Source organism: Nomascus leucogenys, chromosome 6 (assembly GCF_006542625.1).
Source record: "Nomascus leucogenys isolate Asia chromosome 6, Asia_NLE_v1, whole genome shotgun sequence".
NCBI lineage: Eukaryota > Metazoa > Chordata > Mammalia > Primates > Hylobatidae > Nomascus > Nomascus leucogenys.
In genome coordinates this window covers 11,908,632-11,929,282 of record NC_044386.1, presented here as the reverse complement: position 1 = coordinate 11,929,282, position 20,651 = coordinate 11,908,632, and positions in this window count along the sequence as shown.

The following is a 20,651-nucleotide window of genomic DNA, read 5'->3' as shown; positions in this document are numbered from 1 at the left end:
TTCTTTCACTTAGTAACATACATTTTACATTTCTTTCAAGTTTTGATGGTTCATGATATGGTTTGGCTGTGTCCCCACCCAAATCACACCTTGAATTGCAACTCCCACAATTCACACATTTCCTGGGAGGAACCTGATGGGAGGTGATTGAATCAAGGGGGGCAGGTCTTTCCTGTGCTGTTCTTGTGATAGTGGAATAAGTCTCAGGAGACATGATGGTTTTAAAAATGGGAGTTTCCCTGCATAAGTTCTCTCTTTGCCTGCTGCTATCCACATAAGACGTGACTTCACCCTCCTTGCCTTCCACTATGATTGTGAGGCCTCCCCAGCAATGTGGAACTGTAAGTCCATTAAAACTCCTTCTTTTGTAAATTGCCCAGTCTCAGGTATGTCTTCATCAGCAGCATTAAAATGGACTAATACACTAAATTGGTACCAGTAAGTTGGGACGCTGCTAAAAAGATACCTGAAAATGTGGAAGCGACCTTGGAACTGGGTAACAGGCAGTGGTTGGAACAGTTTGGAGGGCCTTGAAGAAGACACAAAAGTGTGGGACAGTTTGCAACTTCCTAGTGACTTGTTGAATGGCTTTGACCAAAATGCTGATAATGATATGGACAATGAAATCCAGGCTGAGATGGTCTCAGATAGAGATGAGGATATTGTTGGGAACTCGAGCAAAGGTGATTCTTGTTACGTTTTAGCAAAGAGACTGGCAGCATTTTGCCCCTGCTCTAGAGATCTGTGTAACTTTGAACTTGAGAGAGATGACTTAGGGTATCTGGCAGAAGAAATTTCTAAGCAGCAAAGCGTTTTAAGAGGTGACTTGGGTGCTGATAAACACCTTCAGTGTTTTGTTTTGTTTTTTTAAGACAGAGTCTCGCTCTGTCGCCCAGGCTGGAGTGCAGTGGTGCGATCTCGGCTCACAGCAAGCTCTGCCTCCCGGGTTCACCCCATTCTCTTGCCTCAGCCTCCCGGGTAGCTGGGACTACAGGTGCACACCACTACGCCCGGCTAATTTTTTTTTTTTTTGTATTTTTAGTAGAGGGAAACAGCATAAAAGTTCAGAAAATTTGCAGCCTGACAATGCAATAGAAAAGAAAATCCCATTTTCTAAGGAGAAATTCCAGTCAGTTGCCAAAATTTGCATAAGTAACGAGGAGCCAAATGCTAATCACCAAGACAATGGAGAAAGTGTCTCCAGGGCATGTCAGAGACCTTTGAGGCAGCCACTCCCATCACAGGCCCAGAGGCCTAGGTGGAAAAAAAATGGTTTTATGGGCTGGGCCCAGGATCCCTGTTCTATGTGCAGTCTAGGGACTTGGTGTGCTGCATCCCAGTCACTCCAGTTGTGCCTGAAAAGGGCCAACGTAGAGCTCAGGCTGTGGCTTCAGAGGGTGCAGGCCCCAAACCTTGGCAGCTTCCACATGGTGTTGAGCCTGCAGGTGCATGGAAGTCAATAATTGAGGTTTGGGAACCTCTGCCTAGATTTCAGATTTCAGGGATGTATGGAAACGCCTGGATCCCCAGGCAGAAGTTTGCTACAGGGGAGGGGCCCTCAAGGAGAACCTCTTCTAGGGCAGCATGGAAGGGAAATGTGGGGTCAGAGCCCCTGCACAGAGTCCCTCCTGGGGCACTGCCTAGTGGAGCTGTGAAAAGAGGGACATCATCCTCCAGACCCCAGAATGGGTCTCTCTCTCTTTGCCTGTCACCATCCACATAATACATGACTTCTTCCTTGCCTTCCCCCATGATTGTGAGGCCTCCATAGCTATGTGGAACTTTAATCATCTTTCTTTTGTAAATTGACCAGTCTCAGGCATGTCTTTATCAGCAGCAGGAAGATGGACTAATTATTTTTCATTTCATTTCCTTTTTTTAACTTTTATTTTAGATTCAGGGGTATATGTACAGGTTTGTTATATAGCTAAACTCATGCCGTGGGGGCTTGTTGTAAAGATTATTTTGTCACCCAAGTACTAAGCTTAGTACCCAATAGCTATCTTTTCTGATCCTGTCCCTTACCCTACTCTCCACCCTCATGTAGGCCCCAATGTATGTTGTTACCATCTTTGTGTTCATGAGTTCTCATCATTTAGCTCCCACTTATAAGTGAGAACAGGCAGAATTTACTTTTCTGTGCCTATGTTAGTATGCTAAGGATAATGACCTCCAGCTTCATCCCTGTCCTGCAAAGCACACAATCTTATTCATTTTTATGGCTGCATAGTGTGGCATAGCATAGATGTGGCACCTTTGTGCTATGTACAACCTGCTCAGCCTTATACGTGAGTCTTGAGTTCCTCGATTCCTGGGGCAACTGGTATTGAAATTGATGGGCTTTCACTGATTTTTCTCTCTACTCCCAGGTGCTGGGCCCAGCACTGTTCCTAGGGCATGCCGAGTCAGAGGACAGTGTTTTTTTCATAGACAGTGCCATGGCCATGGCCTTCTGGGGTTCAGAACTCCTGCAGGATGCCAACAGTTCTTACCATGGTTTTCTGTAACCAGGATCAACTTGAGGGAGATTGGGGTGAGGGAAAGGGGTTACTAGGTGGTAGGTCTTTCTCATTTTGGGTTTGACAGGGGGCAAAGTAGCAAGCCTTCCATCCCCAGGAACTGCAGCAGTGACACAGCTGGGGACATGGGGGAGGGGTGGAGGCCTCCTGGAATGAGGAATGTTTGCACCCCCTTGCTGGGGCCTTGGTTTTAAACTTTGCTCTTTTTAGAATTACTCTGAAAGAAAACCAATAAAATACACCTAAGCTATCAAAAACAATGTGTATATGTACCACTGTTTCTTTATCCAGCCTGCCATTGATGGGCATTTAGGTTGATTTTATGTCTTTGCTATTGCATATAGCGCTGCAATGAACATTCACATGCATGCGTTTTTGTGGTAGAATAACTTATATTCCTCTGGGTATATATCCAGTATTGGGATTGCTGGGTTGAATGGTCATTCTGTCTTTAGCTCTTTGAGAAATCACCACATTGCTTTCCACAATGGTTGAACTAATTTACACTCCCATCAACAGTGTTTAAGTGGTCCCATTTCTCCCCAACCTCACCAGCATCTGTTATTTTTTGACTTTTAATAATCACTATTATGACTGGTGTGAGATGGTTTCTTATTGTGGTTTTCATTTGCATTTCTGAATGATCAGTGATATTGAGCTTTTTTTTCATATGCTTGTTGGCCATGTGTATGCCTTCTTTAGAAAAATGTCTGTCCATATCCTTTGCCCACTATTACTAAATAATAGACTTGTGTCTGAATATTTCACAGTTTATTTCTCCATTCATCTTAATTACCTGAAGAACATCTTGATTACCTCCAAGGTTTGCCAATTATGAATAAAACTGTTATAAACATTTGTCTGTAGGATTTTGTGTAGCCATAAGTTTTCAACTTATTTGGATAAATAGCAAGGAGCATAATTACTGTATTGTTTGGTAAGATTATGTTTCATTTAATAAGAAACAGTCAGACAATTCTAAAGTAGCTGCAGTATTTTGCATTCCAATCACATTTCATTTTCAATACTGGTTTTCATTATTACATTAATTTTATATTATTTATTGCTTTTTACTCGCGCTGTCTCTTCCTCACTTAAAAGTTGTAGCTTCCTGAACGTTTTATATATATTATATATATATATATTTATATATAATATATATATATAAATATATATGCCCCCATGATCCAACCACCTTCCACCAGACCCCAGCTCCAATATTGGGAATCACATTTCAACAGGAGATTTGGCAGGTTCACATATCCAAACTATATCAAACACTTCTTTATATTTTTTTCAAAATAATTATTCTCTTATACTTCCATGTACATTTTTAATTATAAAGTCTCTTTAAAATGAACGTATGTAAAGTCAGTAATTAGTGAGACACTGAATTATTACTGTTGACTTTATTGTCTGAACTATCCTTCTTCTCATAACTAACTTCTGTAATAGTAACATATTCCCCCATTCACTACTATTTTTCAGTATGGTTGACCCTTGAACAGCATGGGTTTGAACTGCATGGGTCCACTTATTTGTGGATCTTCTTTTACCTCTGCCACCACTGAGACAGCAATACCAACCCTTCCTGTCCCTCCTTCTCCTCAGCCTATTCAACCCATGAAGAATAAAGGCCTTTAGGATAATCCAGTTCCACTTGGTGTAAAGTAAATATATTTTGCTTATTATTTTTAATAACATTTTCATTCTTCTAGACTATATATTATATATAAATATATGTAAACATATATAACATACATATATAAACATATATATCATATATAAATATATAAAAATATATATAAACATATATAAACATAAACATATATAATGTATAAACATATAAATATATATAATACATAAACATATAACATATATAAACATATTATATATGTAACATACATATATAAACATACACACACACACACACACACACACACACATATATATATATAGAGAGAGAGAGAAAAAAAAAAATGGAGTAGTGATCTCACCCAGGCTGGAGTGCAATGGCGCGATCTCAGCTCACTGCAACCTCTGTCTCCTGGGTTCAAGTGATTCTCCTGCCTCAGCCTCCCAAATAGCTGGGACTACAGGTGCACACCACCCTGCCTGGCTAATTTTTGCAGTTTTGGTAGAGACAGGGTTTCACTATGTTGGCCAGGCTTGTCTTGAACTCCTGACCACAGGTGATCCACCTGCCTTAGTCCCCTAGAATGCTAGGATTACAGACATGAGCCACTGCACCTGGCCATTTTATTTTACTTTTTATCTTTGAATATTTTGAAACTAGTTGGCTGCCCAGAACATAGTAAGTACTGTGAACCTATTTCTTCCTTAACAGTTGTGTTATGAACAATAAAATCATACAAGTCAAATGGAAAATATAATTTTTCAGTATTTTTTAGATTTTGTAGTTGTATTAGTCCATTTTCAAGCTGCTGTAAGAATTGCCTGAGACTGTGTAATTTATAAAGGAAAGAGATTTAATTGACTCACAGTTCAGCATAGCTGGGGAGGTCTCAGGAAACTCACAATCATGGTGGAAGGTGAAGGGGAAGCAAGGCACCTTCTTCTCAAGGCGACAGGAAAGAGAAGTGGTGAGCAAAGGGGGAAGACTCCTTTATAAAATCATCAGATCTCGTGAGAAATCCTCACTATCACAAGAACAGCATGGAGGAACCACCCCCATGATTCAATTACTTCCATCTGGTCTCTCTTGACAAGTGGGGATTATGGGGATTATGCAATTATAATTCCAAATGAGATTTGGGTGGGGACAGAAAGCCTAACCATATCAGTAGTTTAATAAAAGATTTTTCTACATAGTAATATAGCATAATTATTGTTATGAGTCACTTCATTAAACATTATGCAACAGAATTTTTATTCCAAATGAAGATGGTAAGTCAGAGCCATATGATATTATCACATATGGCACAGTTTTCTAAAAATCACTTAGATTATAATTACTAAAATCGTTTAAACACTGTATTAGGTCATTCTTGCATTGTTATAAATAGATACCTGAGGCTGGGTAATTTATAAGAAAAGAAGTTCAGGCCAGGCATGGTGGCTCACGCCTGTAACCCCAGGACTTTGGGAGGCTGAGGTGGGTGGATCATGAGGTCAGGAGATCAAGACTATCCTGGCCAATGTGGTGAAACTCCGTCTCTGCCAAAAATACAAAAATTAGCTGGACATGGTGGTGCATGCTGGTAATCCCAGCTACTGAGGAGGCTGAGGCAGGAGAATCGTTTGAACCAGGGAGGCAGAGGTTGCAGTGAGCTGAGATCATGCTACTGCACTCCAGCCTGGTGACAGAGCGAGACTGCATCTCAAAAAAAAAAAAGAAAAAGAAAAAGAAAAAAAAAGTTTAGTACAAGCATGGCATTGGCATCTGCCTCTGAGAAGGCCTCAGGAAACATTTTTTTTGGTGGGCAGAAGGCAAAGCAGGAGCTTGCATGTCAGGTCACATGGCAATTCAGGAGCAATAGAGAGAAGTGGGAGGTTCCACACTATTTTAAACAACAAGATCTCATGTGAATTAACTGAATGAAAACTCACTTTTTTCCAAGGGCATGGTGCTAAACCATTCATAAGAAATTTGCCCCCATGATCCAATCACCTTCCACCAGACTCCAGCTCCAATATTGGGAATCACAGTTCAACAGATTTGGCAGGGTCACATATCCAAACTATATCAAAGTTTACATTTTTTTCAAAGTAATTATTCTATTATACTTCCATATACATTTTTAATTATAAAGTCTCTTTAAAATGAATGTATCTAAAGTCAGTAATTAGTTATACACTGAATTATTACTGTTGACTTTATTGTCTGAACTATCCTTCCTCTCATAACTAACTTCTGTAATAGTAACGTATTCCCCCATTCACTGTTGTTTTTCAGTATGGTTGACCCTTGAACAGCATGGGTTTGAACTGCATGGGTCCACTTATTTGTGGATCTTCTTTTACCTCTGCCACCACTGAGACAGCAATACCAACCCTTCCTGTCCCTCCCCCTCCTCAGCCTATTCGACCCATGAAAAATAAAGGTCTTTAGGATAATCCAGTTCCACTTGGTGGAAAATAAATATACTTTGCTTATTATTTTTAATAACATTTTCATTCTTCTAGACTACGTTATTGCAAGGCTACTGTATGTGATGCGTTTAACACATAAATTATGTGTTAATGAATTGTTACGTTACTGGCAAGGCTTCAGGTCAATAGTAGGCTGTTACTGTTTAAATCTTTGGAGAGTAAATAGTTATACACACAGTGTAAGGCACTGGCTACTCTAATCACCATGTTTTTCAAGGGTCAACCATATTTCATCATCCACACCCTACATCTTATGTATTAAGCTTGATTTTAATTTGAAACTTTACCCAAAATCCTTTCTCTTTTTGTATGTTTTCCAGGATACCTAAAGAGTTCCTTCAGACATCTGACAAGTTCAGCTCCTAAAATAAAATATATATTTCCCTGACCTAATGACATTTTTACAATTTTAATTCAGATCTAAATTTAAATGTCTTATTTTGATATCTGTTTCATGTGAAGCCATAAAATTATATTAGAAGACAAAACCTGAGAAGCTGGAGATGGGAAAACATATGAGACCATTCTTATAATCAATATATGCATGTCATGTTATTGGTGGGCAAAAGAGAAGGAATTCCTTCTATGCAGCTTCATTAATCAAAAAATAATATGATTAAAGAATCATCATACAGGAGATGCTAGAGAAATGACATGGAAAGATTCCAAAGTATGACATTCAAAAAATTGACCAAGTACACCAAATTGTCCAAAGCATGAGGCCATCTTTGTTGGGTTGTAAACTTAAAATGTTCATGGTTGTTTTGGATTGTTGCCAACACAAAGCTTGAAATATTTATTTTAAATATATTTACATTCTATAACAAATTAGCCTGTTAAAAATTTAGTGTGAAAATAATTGGAAGAATAAATTATCTTCTGTAATTCAACATAAAGCGTTCTTACTGTACTGTATTGCTTTTACTATTGAAATACAGATTGAAAACAGCATGTACCTTTGTCTTTAAAATTATTTTCTTTGGCAGATTATATTTCCTATATATATTAATATTCACAAATATATCCATATTCCTCTCAGGCATATATATTGTATGATATTTTCTACTGATTTACAAATGAGTTTAAAATAAGTCTCTGAATTGTATTCATTTGATATTGAACATGAATTAATTTAGTTGTCATTGCCCTTTGTCATTGATATATTACTCATATCAATGAGTATATTAGTTAACTGATGTGTGATACATGCCTATGTACCTGGCTTTCTGGGATACTGGAAAGAAAAGTAGAGCATTAACAATCCCCAGGAAATAATTAATGAGGGTGGTCCAAATTAATACTAGAACTTTTTTCACCTTTCGTCTCAGTTATTGATATTTTACATTTAAGAAGTTTCTGCTTCACAGGTGTGAATGGGAGGTGGTTGTGAAAACTCCCTCATTGAATGTAGATTAATACATTTAATGTAGATTCACACATAAGTAGATGAAAGCTCTGCTTCAAAGGGATTTCACTTAATGGTATTCTTTGATACTAGAAGAAAAAAAGGAAAATGAATCATTCCAGGTAGGGTAGAAACCTGGTTTGTGGAATAGCCTGAGATAGCATGTTTTGTCAGGATAAAAACAATTAGTGGAAAAACGTCTGAAAGAGCAAGAGGGTTCTCCTCTCTAACCCCAATACTTGGAAGAGGGTCTGCATTCTCTTTGTAAGCTCTCCTCAGACCTGCAATGCAGGATAATGCCCTATCAGGGGGCAGCAGAGGGTTGATGATTTACCTGAAAAACTTTAAAAAGTGATGTAGACTTGGAAATTACGATTTAATATGTTTATCTCTGTGTTGTGACATCTTGAGAAGCAGAAACAACTAGCTGAGACAATGGTTTTTTTGTTGTTGCTTTTTTTTTTGTTTTTGGATTTTGTTTTTAACTACAAAAATGAGTCAAGATAGAAAAAGAAGGAAGAAAGAGACAGAGGGAGGAAAATAGAACCAGGTTTGCCATTTTTTGTTTATGAAAATACTTTAATAACATAGATGAACCAGTAGTATAAACACAATTGATTTTAATCCTCTTGTTCAAACTTTCTTAAGAAAAATGTTTGACATAACATTATGGAGTAAATGTGTGATTTTAAAACTGGATTATATAAAACAGGAGGCTGTTTTTGATGACAAAAGAATGTTGAGAAGACCCAGTTGAACTATTCTGATTTTCTTTTCTTTTTTTTTGCAAATAATATCTTGCTTGACTTGGTTATTCTTTAAATATTTTCCAAGTTTTTTTCTGAAAGTGATTGGATGTGAATTTGGATATAAATTCTTTAATTTTATGATAAGGATTTATTTTTCTAGACTATGTCTGTTACCCCTTATAACTCTGACACTCTTTAGTATCACTTTGTTAGTGGTAGAAGTTACCTGAGTTACTGGCAGCAAATCTGTACGAGTCTGTACCAACCTCAGTTCTTGCCTCCTCAGAAGAAATAATTTGAATGAGGGACATAAGGCAGAAAAAGAAACCGAGGCAAGTTTCAGAGCGGGAGAGGAAGTCTATTAAAAAGAAGCTGCTTGCCCTTGGAAAGTGAGCATGCACAGGATGTTTATTGGAATTGTACACATGCTCACCTGAGGATTTGTTCCCTTTTCCAGTGGAATGCCCCCGGAAGTTCATACTCCGCCATTTTGTCTCTTCATTCACAGGCTTGAGCCCAACCATCCAATTCCTAAGATCTTATTGGAGGCTGCCAATTGCCAATTTCAGGTGTTTTTATCTGTTGAGAAACTGCCTCTCCCTGCTGCCAGGATGATTTCTCACAACCAATTATCCTTTTGGAAAGGCAGTGTGACAATTGCCTGACCAGCACCTGGTGGGCACCTGACATTCCTGGTGGGCTGCGAGGAGCATTTTCCTGCCCAGCTCATGCCTGATGAGCTACCTACTGTAAAATCTCTGACAGTTTTAAGACACACGGAAGACATAATCTACAAATTCTGTAGTAACCCTGAAGATGCCAAACCATATGAAATGGGACAGTTTAGAATCTAGAGCCATGATGTTAAATCCTGCACTCAAACTCCAAGGAGTGTCTCCTATGGGGTATGATCTCAGGTATTTTATTGTTGACTCCTTGCACAACTGAATGTTTTCTTTTGCCATACTATTCCAAATGGGCTGGTTGAACAGAAAGAAACAAAAACTTTATGCTAACATCTAATTCTCTAAGACTGTAAATTAGAAAGGTTAACAATGCTTTCTTAATTCTGGGCAGACCCTTTTAATTCATTGTATGGGAACAATAACACTAAACAAATATTTAAAGATTCCTATTCCCACACTTTCAAGATAAATCAATGGTTTTGTTCAGAATATTTATGTGAAAATCTTCTCGAGAGGATGTAATTCACAGTAAAACAAAAATCTTCCAGATTTGTACATGCCACGTATTGCAATTGTTTTGGTTTGTTTTTCCTCCTAAATAAGGGACAGGCTGTGATTTCACTTCTGGATTAATCAATTACTAAGCATTAAGCCTTAGATACAATACTTCAGAAAGATGTTAAGAATAATATATGAACATGTTTAGCACAGCATGTAACACTAATTAGATTGGCTATGTTATGTAAAGTATGTGTTCCTTTTTCAAACATTCCTCTAAAACAAAAAAAATTTTAAAAACATTTATTTTTAACTGTAAAATGTGAACAGAGCTATATTTTAGATCACCCTAACCTGCGTTGCCTTCTATAACTTTCAGTAAAAAGTTAAGAACAGCCAGTACACAGGGTAAACTAAAATGTGAAAGAAATTCAAGTATAAGTCAACCTTGGAAAGAAAGATTTTAACTGCAGAGATATTCTGAGAAACTGGTCTCATATTGAGGCCAGGAGCCCTGCAGGAAACATACCATTTTTCATCTGTTTATAAGAACGAAATATAATAAATATTATCTATTTTTCTGATCTTGTGTTTTGTTTTTAAAATGAATTTACTCTGTTGCAAGTATGGTATATAAATATAAATTATATGCACATAACAAGAATCCAACTTCAAAAATTTTTACATATTTCATGAATGACTGGAATTATGTCAGCCTACCTTGAATGGACCACTAGCTTTCCCTATGATCTCAATGTCTGGACCACCGTCTGCCATGTGTTAGACATCCAGAAAATACATATTTAATTAATAAATGAGTTCTCTGGAGTGGAGCCAAGACGGCCAAATAGGAACAGCTCTGGTCTACAGCTCCCAGCCTGAGTGACACACAAGACGGGTGATTTCTGCATTTCTGTTTGAGGTACCGGTTTCATCTCACTAGGGAGTGCCAAACAGTGGGTGCAGGAGAGTCGGTGAAGTGCACTGTGAGCCAGCCGAAGCAGGGCGAGGCATTGCCTCACTCAGGAAGCACAAGGGGTCAGGGAGTTCCCTTTCCTAGTCAAAGAAAGGGGTAACAGACGGCACCTGGAAAATCGGGTCAGTCGCACCCTAATACTGCGCTTTTCCAATGGGCCTGGAAAACGGAACACTAGGAGATTGTGTCCCGCAACTGGCTCAGGGGGTCCTATGCCCATGGAGTCTCGCTGATTGCTAGCACAGCAGTCTGAGATCAACCTGCAAGGTGGCAGCGAGGCTGGGGGAGGGGCGCCCACCATTGCCCAGGCTTGCTTAGGTAAACAAAGCAGCCAGGAAGCTGAACTGGGTGGAGCCCACCACAGCTCAAGGAGGCCTGCCTGCCTCTGTAGGCTCCACCTCTGGGGCAGGGCACAGACAAACAAAAAGTCAGCAGGAACCTCCACAGACTTAAATATCCCTGTCTGACTGACAGCTTTGAAGAGAGTAGTGGTTCTCCCAGCATGCAGCTGGAGATCTGAGAACGGACAGACTGCCTCCTAAAGTGGGTCCATCACCCCTGAGCAGCCTAACTGGGAGGCACCCCCCAGTAGGGACAGACTGACACCTCACTCGGCCAGGTACTCCTCTGAGACAAAACTTCCAGAGGAACTATCAGACAGCTGAATTTGTGGTCTCACGAAAATCCGCTGTTCTGCAGCCACCGCTGCTGACACCCAGCCAAACAGGGTCTGGAGTGCACTCTAGTAAACTCAACAGACCTGCAGCTGAGGGTCCTGTCTGGTAGAAGGAAAACTAACAAACAGAAAGGACATCCACACCAAAAACCCATCTGTACATCACCATCATCAAAGACCAAAAGTAGATAAAACCACAAAGATGGGGAAAAAACAGAGCAGAAAAACTGGAAACTCTAAAAAGCAGAGCACCTCTCCTCCTCCAAAGGAACACAGTTCCTCACCAGCAACGGAACAAAGCTGGGTGGAGGATGACTTTGACAAGTTGAGAGAAGAAGGCTTCAGACGATCAAACTACTCTGAGCTACGGGAGGAAATTCAAAACAATAGCAAAGAAGTTAAAAACTTTGAAAAAAAAAACAGATACTAGAATAACCAATGGAGAGAAGGGCTTAAAGGAGCTGATGGAGCTGAAAGCCAACTTTCGAGAACTACGTGAAGATTGCAGAAGCCTTGGTAGCAGATGCGATCAACTGGAAGAAAGGGTATTGCTAATGGAAGATGAAATGAATGAAATGAAGCGAGAAGGGAAGTTTAAAGAAAAAAGAATAAAAAGAAATGAACAAAGCCTCCAAGAAATTTGGGACTATGTGAATAGACCAAACCTACGTCTGATTGGTGTACCTGAAAATGATGGGGAGAATGGAACCAAGTTGGAAAACACTCTGCAAGATATTATCCAGGAGAACTTCCACAAACTAGCAAGGCAGGCCAACATTCAGATTCAGGAAATACAGATAACGCCACAAAGATACTCCTCGAGAAGAGCAACTCCAAGACACATAATTGTCAGATTCACCAAAGTTGAAATGAAGGAAAAAATGTTAAGGGCAGCCAGAGAGAAAGGTCAGGTTACCCACAAAGGGAAACCCATCAGACTAACAGCTGATCTCTCGGCAGAAACTCTACAAGCCAGAAGAGAGTGGGGGCCGATATGCAACATTCTTAAAGAAAAGAATTTTCAACCCACAATTTCATATCCAGCCAAACTAAGCTTCATAAGTGAAGGAGAAAGAAAATACTGTACAGACAAGCAAACGCTGAGTGATTTTGTCACCACCAGGCCTGCCCTAAAAGAGCTCCTGAAGGAAGCACTAAACATGTAAAGGAACAACTGGTACCAGCCACTGCAAAAACATGCCAAATTGTAAAGACCATCGAGGCTAGGAAGAAACTGCATCAACTAATGAGCAAAATAATCAACTAACATCATAATGACAGGATCAGATTCACACATAACAATATTAACATTAAATGTAAATGGGCTAAATGCTCCAATTAAAAGACACAGACTGACAAACTGGATAAGGAATCAGGACCCATCAGTGTGCTGTATTCAGGAAACCCATCTCACGTGCAGAGACACACATAGACTCAAAATAAAGGGATGGAGGAAGATCTATCAAGCAAATGGAAAACAAAAAAAGGCAGGGGTTGCAATCCTAGTCTCTGATAAAATAGACTTTAAACCAGCAAAGATCAAAAGAGACAAAGAAGGCCATTCCATAATGGTAAAGGGATCAATTCAACAAGAAGAGCTAACTATCCTAAATATATATGCACCCAACACAGGAGCACCCAGATTCATAAAGCAAGTCCTGAGTGACCTACAAAGGGACTTAAACTCCCACACAATAATAATGGGAGATTTTAACACCCCACTATCACATTAGACAGATCAATGAGACAGAAAGTTAACAAGGATATCCAGGAATTGAACTCAGCTCTGCACAAAGTGGACCTAATAGACATCTACAGAACTCTCCACCCCAAATCAACAGAATATACATTTTTTTAGACCACACCACACCTATTCCAAAATTGACCACATAGTTGGAAGTAAAGCTCTCCTCAGCAAATGTAAAAGAACAGAAATTATAACAAACTGTCTCTCAGACCACAGTGCAATCAAGCTGAACTCAGGATTAAGAAACTCATCAAAACCGCTCACTATATGGAAACTGAACAACCTGCTCCTGAATGACTATTGGGTACATAATGAAATGAAGGCAGAAATAAAGATGTTTTTGAAACCAACGAGAACAAAGACACAACATACCAGAATCTCTGGGACATGTTCAAAGCAGTTGTAGAGGGAAATTTATAGCACTAAATGCCACAAGAGAAAGCAGGAAAGATCCAAAATTGACACCCTAACATCACAATTAAAAGAACTAGAAAAGCAAGAGCAAACACATTCAAAAGCTAGCAGAAGGCTAGAAATAACTAAAATCAGAGCAGAACTGAAGGAAATAGAGACACTAAAAACCCTTCAAAAAATTAATGAATCCAGGAGCTGGTTTTTTGAAAAGATCAACAAAATTGATAGATCGCTAGCAAGACTAATAAAGAAGAAAAGAGAGAAGAATCAAATGCAATAAAAAATGAAAAAAGGGATATCACCACCATCCCACAGAAATACAATCTACCATCAGAGAATACTACAAACACCTCTATGCAAATAAACTAGAAAATCTAGAAGAAATGGATAAATTCCTTGACAAATACACCCTCCCAAGACTAAACCAGGAAGAAGTTGAATCTCTGAATAGACCAATAACAGGTTCTGAAATTGTGGCAATAATCAATAGCTTGCCAACCAAAAAGAGTCCAGGACCTGATGGATTCACAGCCGAATTCTACCAGAAGTACAAGGAGGAACTGGTACCATTCCTTCTGAAACTATTCCAATCCATAGAAAAAGAGGGAATCCTCCCTAACACATTTTATGAAGCCAGCATCATCCTGATACCAAAGCCTGGCAGAGACATAACCAAAAAAGAGAATTTCAGACCAATATCCTTGATGAACATTGATGCAAAAATCCTCAATAAAATACTGGCAAGCCGAATCCAGCAGCACATCAAAAAGCTTATCCACCATGATCAAGTGGGCTTCATCCCTGGGATGCAAGGCTGATTCAAAATAAGCAAATCAATAAATGTAATCCAGCATATAAACAGAACCAAAGACAAAAACCACATGATTATCTCAATAGATGCAGAAAAGGCCTTTGACAAAATTCAACAACCCTTCATGCTAAAAACTCTCAATAAATTAGGTACTGAGGGGACGTATCTCAAAATAATAAGAGCTATCTATGACAAACCCACAGCCAATATGATACTGAATGGGCAAAAACTGGAAACATTCCCTCTGAAAACTGGCACAAGACAGGGATGCCCTCTCCCACCACTCCTATTCAACATAGTGCTGGAAGTTCTGGCCAGAGCAATCAGGCAGGAGAAGGAAATAAAGGGTATTCAATTAGGAAAAGAGGAAGTCAAATTGTCCCTGTTTGCAGATGACATGATTGTATATCTAGAAAACCCCATTGTCTCAGCCCAAAATCTCCTTAAGCTGATTAGCAACTTCAGCAAAGTCTCAGGATACAAAATCAATGTACAAAAATCACAAGCATTCTTGTACACCAATAACAGACAAACAGAGAGCCAAATCATGAGTGAACTCCCATTCACAATTGCTTCAAAGAGAATAAAATACCTAGGAATCCAACTTACAAGGGATGTGAAGGACCTCTTCAAGGAGAACTACAAACCACTGCTCAATGAAATGAAAGAGGATACAAACCAATGGAAGAACATTCCATGCTCATGGGTTGGAAGAATCAATATCGTGAAAATGGCCATACTGCCCAAGGTAATTTATAGATTCAATGCCATACCCATCAAGCTACCAATGACTTTCTTCACAGAATTGGAAAAAACTACTTTAAAGTTCATATGGAACCAAAGAAGAGCCCGCATCACCAAGTCAATTCTAAGCCAAAAGAACAAAGCTGGAGGCATCACGCTACCTGACTTCAAACTATACTACAAGGCTACAGTAACCAAAACAGCATGGTACTGGTACCACAACAGAGACATAGATCAATGGAACAGAACAGAGCCCTCAGAAATGATGCTGCATATCTACAACTATCTGATCTTTGACAAACCTGACAAAAACAAGAAATGGGGAAAGGATTCCCTATTTAATAAATGGTGCTGGGAAAACTGGCTAGCCATATGTAGAAAGCTCAAACTGGATCCCTTCCTTACACCGTATACAAAAATTAATTCAAGATGGATTAAAGACTTAAATGTTAGACCTAAAACCATTAAAATCCTACAAGAAAACCTAGGCAATACCATTCAGGACATAGGCATCGGCAAGGACTTCATGTCTAAACACCAAAAGCAATGGCAAGAAAAGCCAAAATTGACAAATGGGATCTCATTAAACTAAAGAGCTTCTGCACAGCAAAAGAAACTACCATCAGAATGAACAGGCAACCTACAGAATTGGAGAAAATTTTTGCAACCTACTCATCTGACAAAGGGCTAATATCCAGAATCTACAATGAATTCAAACAAATTTACAAGAAAAAAACAAACAACCCCATCAAAAAGTGGGCAGAGGACATGAACAGACACTTCTCAAAGGAAGACATTTATGCAGCCAAAAAACACATGAAGAAATGCTCATCATCACTGGCCATCAGAGAAATGCAAATCAAAACCACAATGAGATACCTTCTCACACCAGTTAGAATGGCCATCATTAAAAAAATCAGGAAACAACAGGTGCTGGAGAGGATGTGGAGAAATAGGAACACTTTTACACTGTTGGTGGGACTGTAAACTAGTTCAACCATTGTGGAAGTCAGTGTGGCGATTCCTCAGGGATCTAGAACTAGAAATACCATTTGACCCAGCCATCCCATTACTGGGTATATACCCAAAGGACTATAAATCATGCTGCTATGAAGACACATGCACACATATGTTTATTGCGGCACTATTCACAATAGCAAAGAGTTGAAACCAACCCAAATGTCCAACAACGATAGACTGGATTAAGAAAATGTGGCACATATACACCATGGAATACTATGCAGCCATAAAAAATGATGAGTTCATGTCCTTTGTAGGGACATAGATGAAATTGGAAAACATCATTCTCAGTAAACTATCGCAAGGACAAAAAACCAAACACCGCATGTTCTCACTCATAGGTGGGAACTGAACAATGAGAACTCATGGACACAGGAAGGGGAACATCACACTCCGGGGACTGTTGTGGGGTTGGAGGAGGGGGGAGGGACAGCATTAGGAGATATACCTAATGCTAAATGATGAGTTAATGGGTGCAGGAAATCAACATGGCACATGGATACATATGTAACAAACCTGCACATTGTGCACATGTACCCTAAAACCTAAAGTATAATAATAAAAATAAAAATAAAAAAAGTAAATGAGTTCTCCTATAATGGAATCTCTATTGCAGAAACTGGTGAGGAATTAATTATGATAATCTTATTTGAATGTTAGGTACTTTTGAATATTTTCCCCCAAACTTATCTTGCCTAGAATATCCTGTGTTGCCCTAAACTTCTCATTGATGTATATTTTAAAATACATTCAAACTGGATATACTTTTTCAAATCTATTGCCAAATATTCGTATGTATACTTTTTAGACTGTTCAAACATTTGCCAGAAACTTGCAGAGATGACTTGGAACTCAATATTGACTCTTTGTACCCTGCCTCAAGAAATACTGAAAAGACAGAAATACCACAAATTCATCTTATCTCACATTTTCCAACCTTTCAAATCATGTTATATTCTTATCCTAAAAACGATATCAGGCCTTTTTGTGAAAGCTTGCTTTTCTTTGTCACAAGCATAAAGAAAATACTAATAATTCTTAACATGATGACACGGACGGAATGTTGCTTCACACTGCTGGTATAAGATCATAATTATTAAGTGTTTGTCATGAAAATGACAGTGAGGGATAAACATATTGCATACATTGCTTAACATTTTAAAAACAGAATTTGAGATTAGCTTTGAGTAGAACATAGTCTAGTGCTTTAATTAAAAGTGGAAACTATAAAGCCATTTATAAAAGCAATATAAAATTAACAGGTTATTTAATTTTACTTTCGTGTTCCTTTTCTCACTATGGCTTTGAGAATATTTTGAAGACGGTCCTTGTTATTTTACCATGGAAGATTATACAATATACTCCTGGAAGAAGCTTATTGTAATAAAATTACAGAAAAGTTCCTATTTTTAAATGAAACATAGTGTAAATTTATCAACCTTACTTCTATTGCAATCCTAGTTGATAGCCTCCATGGCAAGTGATATCTTCTGTTTAAGTACCTTTGACTTTTTCCAAAAACAGATAATTCCTGCCAATTTTAGGTTATTGGACTGTCCCTGTGTCTAATGGCTAAAAGCAATAAGTTGATATTAAATGAAAATGCTTTGTTGCTATAACTTGTGATAATAGTCTTTTAAGTATTAATTTTCATTACTTTGTTGTCTAAGTATTGTATATATTATATTAAGTTGGGGTGTCCACCCGTAAGAAACGATAATGTACTTTTGAATATTGTCATAAATTAGGAATGACCATACAATAGTTGTATTTGATGGTTCTAAAGCAAACATTGAAAAGCAAGATATAATACAGATGAGCATTAACACTTAGAATAGAAAATGAGTAACAGGACAAACAAAACATTGGGAGAACTGCAAATATTTCACTATTTCAAATGAAAGCAATAAAAAGTCAAAATAAAAATGTTGAAGTTGTGCTTATGTTGTCAATGAAATTGGTTTTAACTTTAAGACAACATTTTTAAAGTGAGAAATTATCTGTAAAAATAGGTTAACATATCCTACTTATTTACAAAAGCTTGATTTAGACAGTCAATATATTGCCAGAATGTGAAATGTATTATTTTCTTATGGTGAAGGAATATCGCAGCCTACAATGGACTTTTTAAAGTAAATTTACCTAAAGAACAGTTTTAGATTCAATATCACATTGTACTACATAAATATGCCCTGGTTTTTTTTTATCAATTAAAAATAAAATGAAGAAGAATAGGTTTAGGCTTAAAGGAAAATTGCAGGGATAGCACCAACAGTACCTCTATACCACATTATGTTTAGTTGTCATGTCTCTTTGGCCTCCTATTGCAGTGACAGTCTCCCAGAATTTTCTTGATTTTTATGACCTTAACAGTTTTGTGGAGTTGTAGGCAAGCATTTTCTAAACTGTTTCTTCAGTGCTATAGATCTGATTTTCTTCTCATGATTGTGCAGTGTTATGCTGTTTTCAGAAAATAGAAGTAGAGCATTATACTTGTAATATCATATTAAGGGTACAAATTATATCAATGTTGATTCTAGCATTGATCAACTGGAATGGTATGGTAGGGTTTATCCAGTTTCTAAATTGCAAAATTTCTCCCTTTTCCCCTTTTCTTACTTTACTGTTTGGAAGGAAGTTACTGTGCACAATCCACAATTAAAAATTAGAGAAAATTAACAAAATCTCCATGTAACCTGCCAAGTATTAACATATTTGGAATTCTCCTGCAGCTGATATTTGTCTATTCTCTGCACTCTATTTATATATTTAATTACTTTTTTATATCGGTGTGGACACAGGTATATTTATTTTATACATTGGGTTGTAATCCAAAGCATCTTCATTTATTTGTTTCTCAATTTGTTCTAGCTTTGGTCACTGAAAACACTTTCTCTTGGCTCCCTTTGAGATAATGTCGTGTGTGTGTGTGTGTGTGTGTGTGTGTGTGTTTGTGTGTGTGTATGTGGATTGCTAACTTTTTGGTACTACAAGATGCACTAGCCTCCACTTCTGTATTTCCTGTTCAGCTCTAGCATCAGCCATTTTTACTAAGAAGCTTTGATTCCTTTCTTAGGCAAATAGTATTAGAAACAAGATTTGATCGTAGGTGTACTTATTGCTACTGGGGTATCATGGCTTACCGGTATTCTTAGGTAATGCTATGTATGATACTTTCATGGGGATATATTACAGTGTAAATTTGACAAAGCCCATAGAAATTTGCAGAACAGGGTATACCTTAATGTATGAACATTTATATATACACACGCACACATATATGTTTATATGCTCACATATCTATGTATACACACATATGTAAGGTTGGGGAAGCATGAGATGGAAGCAGAATGTACACTGTAACTGAACAAGTAAGTAAATAGATGGCAGACGATGAGACTACGGGAGCCAAGCTTCTCATTGTTGAATGGGGAGATTACAAGTAAGAAAGAAGAAAAGGCTAAAATGACCCATATGAATACATAGAGAAATACTTATAGATTTGTTTACATACATAAATGAATATACACGTTTCCTTGCTTGTCAGCTGAGAAAAGCTGTAAGCAATGATACTCCAGGCACACCTGTTGTCTGCAAGTGCACACAGAGCAACAACCAAGTGAGGACCAGCAAGAAAGTGCTTTTTGCAAATCAAGGAGAGAGGCCTCAGGAGAAAACAACACTGCCGACGCTGTGATCTTGGACTTCTGGTCTCTAGAAGTGTGAGACGATCAATTTCTGTTGTTTAAGCCACCTAGTCTGTGGTATTTTGTTATGGAAGTCCCAACAAACTAATACACATATTCTCCTTTACTGCCTTTAACATATTTAAATTCTCCAATTTAAAATACTTTTCTAGTAAGTGCAATGCCTGAACTTCTTCAGGGACAGTTTCTATTTACTTATTTTTTTTTTCCTCCGTGGGTTGTAACCCACACTTTCATATTTCATTGCATGTCTCAAAATTTTTGTTTGAAAACTCGACTGTTACTGTAATATTGTGGGGAAAAGAAAGATCAGATTGTTACTGTGTCTGTGTAGAAAGAAGTAGACATAGGAGACCCCATTTTGTTCTGTACTAAGAAAAATTCTTCTGCCTTGAGATGCTGTTAATCTGTAAACTTACCCCTAACCCCATGCTCTGTGAAACATGTGCTGTGTCAAATTCAGGGTTAAATGGATTAAGGGCTGTGCCAGCTGTGCTTTGTTAAACAGATGCTTGAAGGCAGCGTGCTCGTTAAGAGTCATCACCACTCCCTAATCTCAAGTACTCAAGGACACAAACACTGCGGA